This window comes from Bos javanicus, chromosome 16 (assembly GCF_032452875.1).
Source record: "Bos javanicus breed banteng chromosome 16, ARS-OSU_banteng_1.0, whole genome shotgun sequence".
Taxonomy (NCBI): Eukaryota; Metazoa; Chordata; class Mammalia; order Artiodactyla; family Bovidae; genus Bos; species Bos javanicus.
The window spans coordinates 31567243-31580001 of record NC_083883.1 but is presented as its reverse complement, the minus strand read 5'-3'; the positions used below and the strand labels follow the sequence as shown (position 1 = coordinate 31580001).

The window sequence follows — 12759 nt, the reverse complement described above, 5'->3', positions numbered from 1 at the left end:
TTCCTCTTCCCACAATTTCCCTTGGTGGAAAAAGCCCTAAATATTGTAAATTTCGCTACCTCATAGTCTAGACGTGGTTGTTAGGATATCAAAAGAAGCTAAAGGACAGATGCAAGCTGTTATATATAGGATGGATAAAAAGCAAGGTCCTACTGCATAGCACAGGGAACTACATTCAATATCCTGTGATAAACCATAAAAGAAAGAATGTGAAAAAGGATACATATATGTGTAACTGAATCACATATTCTTTGCTGTACAGAAGAAATTGACATTGTAAACCAACTATACTTCAATAACATGTTTAAAAATAAATTGAAATTTTTTTTTAAAAAAAGAAGCTAAAGGAATTCATAAAAATGGCTGATCCAAGGAGGGAGAATATACTAGACAAACCTAAAACAGTCTGTTGCACCAGAGAAAAAGAGTGTTTAAAAAATATGGAGGCAGATCAAAAATACAAGAGCCAGATTTAAGGGGCTCTTTTAGTCAAATCTTTGATAACTTCAACATCTAAGCAAAAAGAACAATGATGGATTGTAACTCACTGAATAAAATCAGCTTTTTATTTTTTTGAACCTATCATACTGTTATCAACAGATAATAAGTAATTAAGAAGGGGGGGCTCTTCCTTTGAAGAGAATAAACATTCATAAATATAGAGGGAGTAAAAGGAATCATGTTGATGTATGGCAAAACCAATACAATATTGTAATTAGCCTCTAATTAAAATAAATAAGTTTAGATTTGAATAAATAAATAAAAATAAAAGTCGTTATTTTACAACCATCACAGTAAATTTTGGTTCAGGCAAGAACCAATCATAAAGAGATGCTAAACATATGCAGAAACAAAAAAAGATGAGGATTAGATGTTTCCATGGTCTCAAAGTATATTCCCCACAAACTGGCTTACAAGTTACAAAGGGGAAAATCGTAACTACTTAACCTAGGCAGTACCTTGACCAGGTGATCAAAATTTTATCAGTGAGGAGCACATGGACATTGTGTGCCTCCTGACATGAGACGGGGAGAACACATCGTTTATGTCGCCCTCTGGCTAGGGGTGAATAACCCAAGTCTCACCATGAGGAAACACCAGACAAACCCTGTTTTAGGAATGTACTATAAAACAACCACCTGCAGTATTCCAAAATATTAACATCATAAAAATATTAATGTCATAAGACTAAGAAATGCTGAGGAATATTCCAGGTTAAAGAAAACTACCAAGCAATAACAAACACAAGCAATTCTAGCCTGGATCTTGAATGGGAAGGGGAAAAACACACAAAGGACATTATTAGAACAATTGAAAAAATTGGCAATATGGACTAAAGATACAAGTATTGTGTGAATGTTAAGTTTTCTTGATTTTATTGAGTATACAGTGGTGATATAAGAGAATATTGCTGTTCTTCAGAAAGACACAATAAAGTGTTAAATAAAAGAGACATTATGTATGCAGCATACTCTCAAAAAGTAGTGTGTGCCTGTGTGTGTGTGTGTGTGTGTGTGTGTGTGTGTGTGTGTATGAGTGTGAGTATAGACAGAGGAAAAAACAAATATGATAAACCTAATCTGGTCCCATCACTTCATGGGAAATAGATGGGGAAACAGTGGAAACAGTGTCAGACTTTATTTTTGGGGGCTCCAAAATCACTACAGATGGTGACTGCAGCCATGAAATTAAAAGATGCTTACTCCTTGGAAGGAAAGTTATGACCAGCCTAGATAGCATATTCAAAAGCAGAGACATTACTTTGCCAATAAAGGTCAAGGCTATGGTTTTTCCTGTGGTCATGTATGGGTGTGAGAGTTGGACTGTGAAGAAAGCTGAGTGCTGAAGAACTGATGCTTTTAAACTGTGGTGTTGGAGAAGACGCCTGAGAGTCCCTTGGACTGCAAGGAGATCCAACCAGTTCATTCTAAAGGAGATCAGTCCTGGGTGTTCTTTGGAAGGACTGATGCTAAAGCTGAAACTCTAGTACTTTGGCCACCTCATGCGAAGAGTTGACTCATTGGAAAAGACTCTGATGCTGGAAGGGGTTGGGGGGCAGGAGGAGAAGGGGACGACAGAGGATGAGATGGCTGGGTGGCATCACTGACTCGATGGACATGAGTCTGACTGAACTCCGGGAGATGGTGATGGACAGGGAGGCCTGGCGGCCTCATGGGGTCATGGGGTCACAAAGAGTCGGACATGACTGAGCAACTGAACTGAACTGAATGTAGCAAAAAGTTAAAATTTGCTGAATTTGGATAACAGACATGTGAGTCTTCTGTACTATTTCTTCGCTCTTCTATAATATTAAAATTATTCCAAAATAAAGCTTTTTAAGTGGTTTAACCAATTTAAAAACATATTTAAAACTAAGAATGCATTCACACTTTGTCTTTCATTTCAGCCATAATTAGCAAACTAATAAAATATACCTTCCGATGGAAAAGATCTTTATATCTGTGATAAAAAGCATAGATAAATATTTTATGAGAGGATTAAAGCTTCAGCTAGCATAAGGATAATGCATTGGAGCTCAGCTTATTGTTTCACTTGGATTTCATTTGGGGCTCATCAGGGATCCCCTGAGTAAGATTAAAACACTTTATCTCTTATCTATAAATAGATCATTACATTTGGATATAAAAGAAGTTCTATAAAAATGGAGGAAGACAGCTCATAAAGTCAACTAGGTTAAGAACTGCACAGGCACCAAATTTGGCTCTTAATCTCATTAACCTTTAAAAGCTAGTTAGCAGGAAGCCCAATTCAAATATAGAAAGTGGAAAACATTCAGACCTATCTTGGGAAATAAAAGCTTAAGTTGTTACTTATGAAGTCTTATGCTATGGATGATTCTATAAAAATATGTAAGCATTGAACTAAAATGCCTGATTTTTGTTTTCCAATGATTTTGATGCTCTTTAAGTAATAATAAAAAAAAAAAAAACATGGGAAGAATATAAACTAAAGATTAATGACCCAGCACAAGCCACAGGAGCCTCAGAAAAACACACACACCACACCTCTACAAACCCACTCATCTAACACTCAAACAGAAGTGCCATGTGTAATTACAAGAATCAGAGGCTTTCAACCATATGAAAAAGAGCTCAGAACAGTGACAGGCAGCCCTTTCTGCAATTTAATGAGTGGATACTCCTCCGCAATTGAAGCGTGTTTTCTTTTGTCTTTAAATTTGTAATCAAAGTAATATATAGCATATGGTTAAAAAAATCAAGGAGGCCCAAGGGTTCCGTTCTCCTGTTCCTAAAGGCAATCATATTTAACTATTTCATTTTAGGGGTTTTCCTGCAGTTACTCTTAATTTTCTAAATAATTCACTTTTACCAATATTTCTTCATTTATCACCTCAGAGAAGGCAATGGCACCCCACTCCAGTACTCTTGCCTGGAAAATTCCATGGACGGAGGAGCCTGGTAGGCTGCAGTCCATGGGGTCGCTAAAGTCGGACACAACTGAGCGACTTCACTTTCACTTTTCACTTTCATGCACTGGGGAAGGAAATAGCAACCCACTCCAGTGTTCTTGCCTGGAGAATCCCAGGGACAGGAGAGCCTGGTGGGCTGCCATCTATGGGGTCGCACAGAGTCGGACACGACTGAAGCGCCTTAGCAGCAGCAGCTTAATTTGTCACCTACAGGTATCTATGAGATACATCTGATAGGACTGATGCTTTAGTTAACTTACACTTGCCATAAACACCCTCTCCATTCCTCTCAATGTATATCACTAATTTTAGTCCGTTACTTTTTAGATATACTACCAATTTCTTTTTTGTTCTATCAAATACAAAATACTTTGATGACTCCTTCACAAAACAAGACTATCAGAACCTGTATCCATTCTTCTACATCTCCTCCCAACTTCCCTCAGCTCTGCTTTATTCTTGTCCTACATTCTTAAGATTTCAAATTCACATTCCAGGGATTTCCTTGGCTAAGTGGCTGGACTCCATGCTTCCGATGCAGGGGCCCTGGGTTCTATCCTTGGTCAGAGAATTAGATTCTGCATAAAGGAAACTGAGACCTGGTGCAGCCAAATAAATACATAGTTTTTTAAATAAAATAAAATTCACATTCCATTATATAGCCATAATTTTATGTGTCTTTCATGCATTGGGCAAAGCAGTGGTTCTTAAACTGCAATGTGAATCAGAATCACCTGGAGAACATGTTAAAACACAAGACTTGGACTTCACCTGGTGAGTTTCTGATTCTACAGATCTGAGATGTGGCCTGAATCTTTGCAGTTCAAGTTCCCAGGGATGCTTCTGGTCCAGGGACTCAACTCTGAAGACCACTGGTCTAAAGGATGATTCTAAAGGTAAAAACCAATAAAGGACATGCTCAACAACACGTCAAATGGCACGTTAAGATTACACTTCTCTCACTGTATCTCACTGTGCACACTGTTCACTGAGTCCATAGTAGACAAGACATGAGCTAAGAAGAAGCTGGAAGAAAATGTGAGGAGCCATAGGAATTGCAGACATGTTTATTCTCTCCTGGCTGGCACAACAGCTGTAGCAGCAGCCATAATATAACCTAACACAACACACCCACAAGGGCTTTCCTGGCGGAGCTTACATATGCTTACAGAACAAAAAGATGCCCGTGGCCAAGCGAGTACCTCATGACGTGCGTGCACAGCGCTATAAGTGATCTCAGCTGTTACGTAATCATTTACAAAACGTGGGGCAAGGGAAGCTGACCATGCCATGTTGGCTGATTTGCTCTTTCCCTACACATTTTGTTCTCTATGCTTATAAGGTCATGACCCTTTTGCTACTAGAAAAAGAATGCTCCGAATGCCACAATACAATACCCTTTCTGGCTATGACCAGTTGCTCCAAAGCGTACCAAGTTTTAATTTGATTGATATTTAGATCAGAATTTATTGCACTATTTCCCCCTTTGAAATTTGTTTTATGTTTTTTGTGCACTTTTTACTCACCCTATCTATAGCTTAGATTAGAAAACAAATGGCCTTCTCTTCTAATTTGAACCAAATGCATATTATAAGCAGTCATCCTGACATTTCACTGCCCTACAGGTAGTCTCCTGGAGCTGAGGATAGAGGTGGGAACTGGAGACATACATTTGAGAATCATCAATTTACAGGCAATGTTTTAAGAGACAGTCAGTCAATTCTAAAGGAAATCAACCTGAATATTCATTGGAAGGACTGATGCTGAAGCTGAAGCTCCAATACTTTGACCACCTGATGCAAAGAGCTGACTCACTAGAACAGACCCTTATGCTGGGAAAGATTTAGGGCAGGAGGAGAAGACGGCGACATTGGATGAGATGGTTGGATAGCATCACCAACTCAATAGACATGAGTTTGAACAAACTCTAGGATAGTGAAGGACAGGGAAGCCTGGCGAACTGAAGTCCATGGGGTTGCAAAGAGTGGGACACAACTTAGCACATGAACAACAAATCTGTCTCAGGCTTATAAATTTGGGTGTAAACTTGGTAATAGATGTTTCTCAGGCTTCCCCAATGGCTCAGCAGCCAAGAATCCGCCTGCAATGCAGGAGACACAGGAGTCGTGGGTTCAGGTTCAATCCCTGGGTTGGGAAGATCCCCTGGAGGATGGCATGGCAACCCACCTCAGTGTTCATGCCTGGGAAATCCCATGGACAGAGGAGCTGGCAGGCTACAATCCACGTGGCTGCAAAGAGTCGGACATGACTGAGCACACATACACACATAAACTTAGTAATAGATTATCTCAGGCTCACCTTTGGTATCACAAAATGACAAAGAACACTTGCAGACTGAAGATAAAAATTTACTTATTATTGACTCCCACCTGTCCTTAACCCAAAAGGAGAAGAAAGTGAGATTCCTGGTAAGAAGGAATGACCCACAATCTCACTAAGCAGTAACGTGAATGTACGTGAAGTCGCTCAGTTGTGTTCGACTCTTTGCGACCCCATGGACTGTAGCCTACCAGGCTCCTCTGTCCATGGGATTTTCCGGGCAATAGTACTGGAGTGGATTACCATTTCCTTCTCCAAGGGATCTTCCCAAGCCAGGGATCAAACCCGGGTCTCCCGCATTGTAGACAGACGCTTTACCATCTGAGCCACCTAAAACCTATACAAAAGGGAGGAAAGCAGGCCACCATCTCAGCAACCTGTCAGTCACCTATGACACTGACTCCTTGAGCCTCTTCTGGTCAGATGAGAAACAGCTCTTCTACACAGTGAGGAGGTCTTAGCAGGTGAGCAAATTCCCAGGTGCTCCAAAAAAATCCTCAGAATTTCCAGCTGCCAACAAGGGTGTTCAAAAGCTTCCCTCTCTATCCCCAACACCAACATACACACTCATCTAAAGTTCAAACTAACACTTAGAAAATCAAAAGCAAACTGCTCACAATTTTAGAACCACAGATTTTAATTTGGCCGGTCACTTGGTGGTCATCTTAAGGGAAGCTCATGATATCATATCTAAAAGTCAAGGAAAATGAAGACCTAGAAGGACTGCCTCTACTACAGAAGATATCGAAATGCATGAGACTGAACAAAGTTCCCTAAGAAAAATGTTCAGAAAGACAAGAAGACCCAGATTGTACCTGAGGAACTCCATTTTTCAAGGGCAGGCAGAAGAGGCAGAATCAACAAATGAGACTAAGAAGTAGATAATGAGATAATCGGGAAACCAAGAAAGTGTGGTATTACATGCAAGTCAAGAGACTTAGGTATTTTAAGAATAAGGGAGACATTAGCCATCAGGGAAATGCAAATTAAAACCACAAGGAAATACACTTCTAACCCACCGTGATGGCTACAACCAAAACACAGACTACAGATGTTGGCAAGGATGTGGAGAAATGAGAACCCTCCACATGTGTTGGTAAGAATGTAAAATGGCACAGCCACATGGGGAAACAGTCTGGCAGTTCCTCAAATGATTAAACATACATGATTCAGAAATTAAACACACATAAAAAAAAAAAAACACATATTCCTACACAGGAATATAGTCCTACATATATTCCTAAGAAAAATGATAATGTCCACACAAAAATTTACATTGTGAATGTTCACAGCAACATTATTTATATATTATAGCCAACAGGTTGGAACAATGTTCATCAATAGATAAATGGCTAATCAAAATGAAATATATACATACAATAGAGTATTATTCAGCCAAAGAAAGGAACAAAGTTAAGATATGCAACCACATGGATGAACCCTGAAAACATTATACTAAGTGAAAGAAGCCAGTCATAAAAGGCCACATATTGTATGATTCCACTTACATGAAATATCTAGCAGAGGCAAATTCATAGAAACAGGAATTAGATTCAAGGTTACCAGGGGCTGGGGAAGAAAGAGGAGAGTTACTACGTAGTGGTTACAGAGCTTCAGTCCAGTATAACTGAAGCAGTATTGGAAATAAATAAATTATGGTATTTTAGCTACATCTCAATTTTTTAAAAAAGGAAAGAACAGGGGACTTCTCTGGTGGCACAGTGGATAGGAGTCCACCTGCCAATGCAGGGGAAATGGGTTCGATCCCTGGTCCAGGAGGATGCCACATGCCACTTGGCAACTGAGTCCATGCACTGCCACTACTGAAGCCCCTGCACCTAGAGCCTGTGCTCCACAAGAGAAGCCACCGTAATAGGGAGCCAGCACACCAGAGAGGAGCCCCCACTCCCCACAACTAAAGAGAGCCCACACACAGCAACGAAGACCAGGGCGACCAAAATAAATAAATTACATAGAAAAGGAAAGAACAAAGAAGGCATGGGCAATTGCTCCTGTATGCGGCAATCCTCCTGCCCATGACAACTATAAACTCTGGGCAAAATATTAAAAAATCAACTACCAAAGGCACTTGAGAGCTACCAAAAGCAGGGAGAAAATCACAGAAGACAAAAGTGTGGGTAGAGAGGGAGTCGGGGGTTATACTTGGAAGAAGGGAATAGTCCTTCTCCAGGTTGGGTGGTTGGTTTGAATGACCTTTATTCTGAAGGCAGGTCCCAGTTTATGCTATGCGGGACAGCTAAAATTAAGATTAAAAAGTCACAGACTTAAATTACTGGCTTGAAAAACCAGAGTTTGGGGCATCTAAAACAGCTAGCAAACGAAGGGAAGAAACGAAAAAGGAGAGACTCAAAGAGAAGAGCACATGTCCCCCAGTTTCTAAGTATTAAATCTACCAAAATTTTTGGCTGACACTAAAAAATTACACACGGATAGGGTAAGATGCCAGAGAAGGCAATGGCAACCCACTCCAGTGTTCTTGCCTGGAGAATCCCAGGGACAGGGGAGCCTGGTGGGCTGCCGTCTATGGGGTCGCACAGAGTCGGACACGACTGAAGCGACTTAGCAGCAGCAGCAGGGCAAGATGCGGGCTTCTCAGGTGGTACTAGTGGTAAAGAACCCACCTGCCAAAGCAGGAGACGCGAGAGACGCAGGCTCAATCCCTGGGTCAGGAAGATCTCCTGGAAAAGGAAATAGCAACTCTCTCCAGTATTCTTGCCTGGGAAATTCCATGACAGAAGAGCCTCATGGGCTACAGTTCATGGGGTGGCAAAGAGTTGGACATCACTGAGCAACTGAGCAGAGCAAGACGCAAGCAGCTAAAATAAAGCTAACAGAAATGAACAGAGATTTCAGCTGCTGCCCACTGCAGAGGAGAGAGTCTAGAGTTTAACTACTGTAACTAGGATCAAAGCCATAAAGGTTTCAGAGCCCTAAACACAGTGATATGGTATGTGAAGCCTTAGGAGATGACACTGCCCAGGGCCCTCACTTATATAAGAAGTTTGAAAGGGCTTCATGTTACAATCTATAATCAGATGATAATGGCCTGCTAGGAAGAGAAAGGTATTAAGAGGGACTAGAAGCCAATTCCACAATACCACAGGAAGTTAGTCGAGTCTACTCAGGCAGAAAGGAGTGCTAGCATGCATGACACATATCTGACATTTCTGACCTAAGAGATCAAAATCATGATTTCTGTACACCCAATAAAGCTAATACAGAGGCCTGTATACCATGGACTCGCTCTTCGTTGATGACATAACCACTTCTATGTGTCTTAATGCTCCCTGCTTCTGCTCTAAGATGAATAACCAAGTCTGGGCCAGAACAAAAAGAACTGTTTTAGGTTTACTTCTCCAAAACCCAACTGTAGTACATGTAGTTTTGTCAGGCCATTTTTTCCCTTAAAACACATACACACACACAGCGTATGTGTGTATACTTAGGTAGATACAGCTGCACAGAAATAAACAAGCTTGTGTTTGTGTGTGTATGTGTGCATGTGTGTTTGTTTAGACAATGTTGGCTGCTGTGCAAATAAAGAGAAACGTTCAAATTCAAGTTACACACTGAAGGAACAGTTGACAATATTTATTGTTTAATTGAATGGAGAAAATGAAACAGTTCTATTTAAAGATTTCCCATGTTTTCTTACAGCTTGATTATTACTAAAGGGACAAATAAGAGTTTCTTGTCAATCTGGTCTCCTCTTATTAAGCTTTTCCATTCCCTTAATTAGCATGTATCTTAATACTTTAGTTAATCCTTTTACACTGCTTAGGTTCTAGTAATAAGGAAAATCAGTACACTAAGTCTAACTTGCTTTATATCTTGGAGACTACTTTAGTAGTCTGGGTCTAGAATATATTCATAGCAACTCTGATTTATTATGGTACTATTTATTTTTTATACCTATTTTTTTAAACTAAAGAAAGTATCTTGGCTCCTTATTACTTTTGTTGATGGGTATTCTGTTCATCTCAGGGAAGAAAATCTTTTATGACTAGCTCTATAAATCACTACTCCAGGCTTATTTCAGAACCATTTTTCTAAAAACATTGTTTTACAACTTCACTTGCTTTTGGCTCAGGACATTACTTTGTAATAGGTCTTGTAAGGTTCAAGAAACATTTTTCTGTACTAAAATAGCAGATAGACACTACGGACTGAAAGCCCAAGACCCATTTATGACTTACATGACTGGGGAGTTTGGGAAGCTGGACACAAATGGCTCAGTCCCTTCAGAGTTCTTTCCTGGGGTAACACATCCATGTCATAAACTGCAGAGAGGCAGGTCCTGCCCCTCAGGGGAAAGCCTGGGGTCATCCAGTGATGCCAAGAGACTAAGTGGGCCTCTGCTGCCTAATCCTGTGGAGGCCAACTGTTGCCATACGCCAAAGTCATTTTTTCCCAATGGTCTATCACTAAGGCTGAGGTTTTGATATTCAAAACAAAACAAAAAAATCTGTAGGGCCATCAAACTCAGTATACCATAGGCCTACCAAGAGTTCCCAAGATTTATTTGTAACCTACTCCTAAAAAAAAAAAAAAAGTGAAAGTGTCAGTTGCTCAACTGTGTCCGACTCTTTGCAACCCCATGGACTGTAACCCGCCAGGTTCCTCTGTCCATGGGATTCTCCAGGAATGAATACTGCAGTGGGTTGCCGTGCCCTCTTCCAGGGGATCTTTCCAACCCAGGGATCAAACCCAGGTGTCCTGCAATGCAGGCAGATTCTTTACCATTTGAACCACCAGGGAAGCCCAACCTAATTCTATATATGCTTAATCACTTTTAACACCTAAATAAAGTGAAATAAAATACAAAATATTCTAATTCTATATCAGGGCACTTTCAGCTTTTTTTTTTTTTTTTTTTTTGCACAAAGTGTAAAGGGTTTTTTAATTATGCATAACACATGCCAAATTTTTATTTAAGCCAATAAATTTTTAAAGAATTGCACATGTTCTAATCTTTCTACTGCTTCACCTTAGTTCCTCCAAAGTCATAATCTTCAAGATAAGACAGCCCTTTCAAAAAGAAGTTTTGCTCAATCCACAGCTGTCACGTCAATCAGCACAAAATTCTTTCATCTCTTTGATCTCCAGTGGAATACAGACACACTTCAAAATTTCCCACCTAAGGAAAAAGATTGTAATCTTTGGGATCCAATTTCCTGAAGCAATTTACTTTAGGACCATGGTTAGGGTCAGGAGATGGATCTGCTAGTTCTGAATTTGACACTCTTTAAAAATATATTAAATTCAAATCATATTCACTCCTAAGCTATCACACCTTAGAACAGTACAGATTGTTGGGATATGCCCATATCTAAGATTTTAAAAGTTTGCCTATTACGTTTTTCATAGTTTATTTGGCAGCTCTGTCTTGTAATTCTTTCCCACTGACCTAACAGTTGTATGAGTAAAGGAAACCACACAGTTACTCTATGAAGCATTTCCAACAATGTAGGTTTACAGATAAAGCCCCATCAGGACAGACCTCAAGGGGCACTTTCAGCTTTTAAACTTTGCAGTCTGTAGTTTTCCTCCACAGACAAGACAGACATACATTTTACACAGTTCTTACAGAAATTCGGCTTGACTAGTCTTTTTAAAAACTAATATTAAATAATTATTAACAGCAAAACTTAATTCTACATATAGGATTATAAAATGTAGGCACTAGGCTTTTTCTTCTCTAATATGTACAGAGGATTCCAACATCTAAAGCACAAGTCAACAACTCTTGGAGGTTAATGGAGGAAAGAAGGTAGACAGGAAGAGGTGGGGGGAGGAAGAGAGTCTGCAGGTCATTCTCCCCCTTCCTTTCTTCCACCCTCTTTCTAAGAAGGTACAGTTTTATGAGGCAATTCAGGTAGAAAGAAAACAGCCCTATGATAACCTTAAGGTGTTGCCTTTGGTACTTTTGGCAAAGATGGTCAAATCCTCAACTACAACCTCCTGGTGATTTATGGGATGATTAAAGTTCTTACTGTGAATTTGTACTTAAATTGATTTTATTCATGCTCAAAAGTTGTAAGTTATCTACTTTTCACTTTGCTATTCCATGACAAGTAACACTGATACAGAAAGATAATAGTAGTATATGATCCTAAAGCTATTTTTAATACCTTTACCAATAAATTAATAATGGGCTCATGGTAACAAACATTGGCATTTTACTCTGTAATTACTCATGTGCTGCACATAGTATACCCTACACCTTAAAAATGCCTTGCTAATTCTAATGAAGCACTTCCTGTGAACTCCATTCCTCTAAGCACTGTACATATACCATTATTATCTCTGTTCTACAAATAAGGAAATTGAAACTCAGGAGGTTAAATAACTTGCCCAATGTCACAACATTAGAAAGTGTCAGATTCATGTCCATAGCTCATGTTCAACTGGTGCTTCTCAGACTCTGAGACACACACAAATCACCCGAACACTTTGATTAAGCTGGCTAAGGGCTGGGTCTGACATTTTACATTTCCAAAAGGCACCAACGCTGCTGGTCCACAGACCACACTTTTAGTAATAAATTCTAGATCACTTCACTCTGCTACCCAACTATATACTAGAAGAGGATGATATTTAACTTAGGATCCAGTGACCTAAGCAAAAAGGCATTTATATCCTAACTTTAAGTACTTAATCAAGGTGTTGTTTTCAGTCTATGTCAAGAGTTTCAATTTACAATGAAGTTCTAGACCCAACTAAAATACACTTGATTTGTGCAATGTCTTTTTTTCTATTCTTAGGACAAAAGCCTATTTCTCCTATTCCCATGCAAATATACAGAAGAAAAACAACCTTTTTTTTTTTTGATTAGGGGGAGTGGGGAGGTAGACAAGGTTTTACAACTTGGCATTTGACTGAACATTACACATAAAAGCAGACACATCATTAAGACACAAAGCTCTTGACTACTCAATTCTCAAATA

General features: G+C 39.5%; 1 protein-coding gene and 1 non-coding gene across 4 annotated transcripts in view; both read right to left on the bottom strand.

The window, feature by feature from the left end:
- Positions 1-12759, bottom strand: part of SMYD3 (SET and MYND domain containing 3) — a 746369-nt gene that overhangs the window by 700192 nt on the left and 33418 nt on the right. The window lies entirely within an intron of this gene.
- Positions 11192-11318, bottom strand: LOC133228291 (small nucleolar RNA SNORA18). The gene has a single exon (XR_009730154.1). It is a non-coding gene; the product is annotated as a small nucleolar RNA SNORA18 (small nucleolar RNA).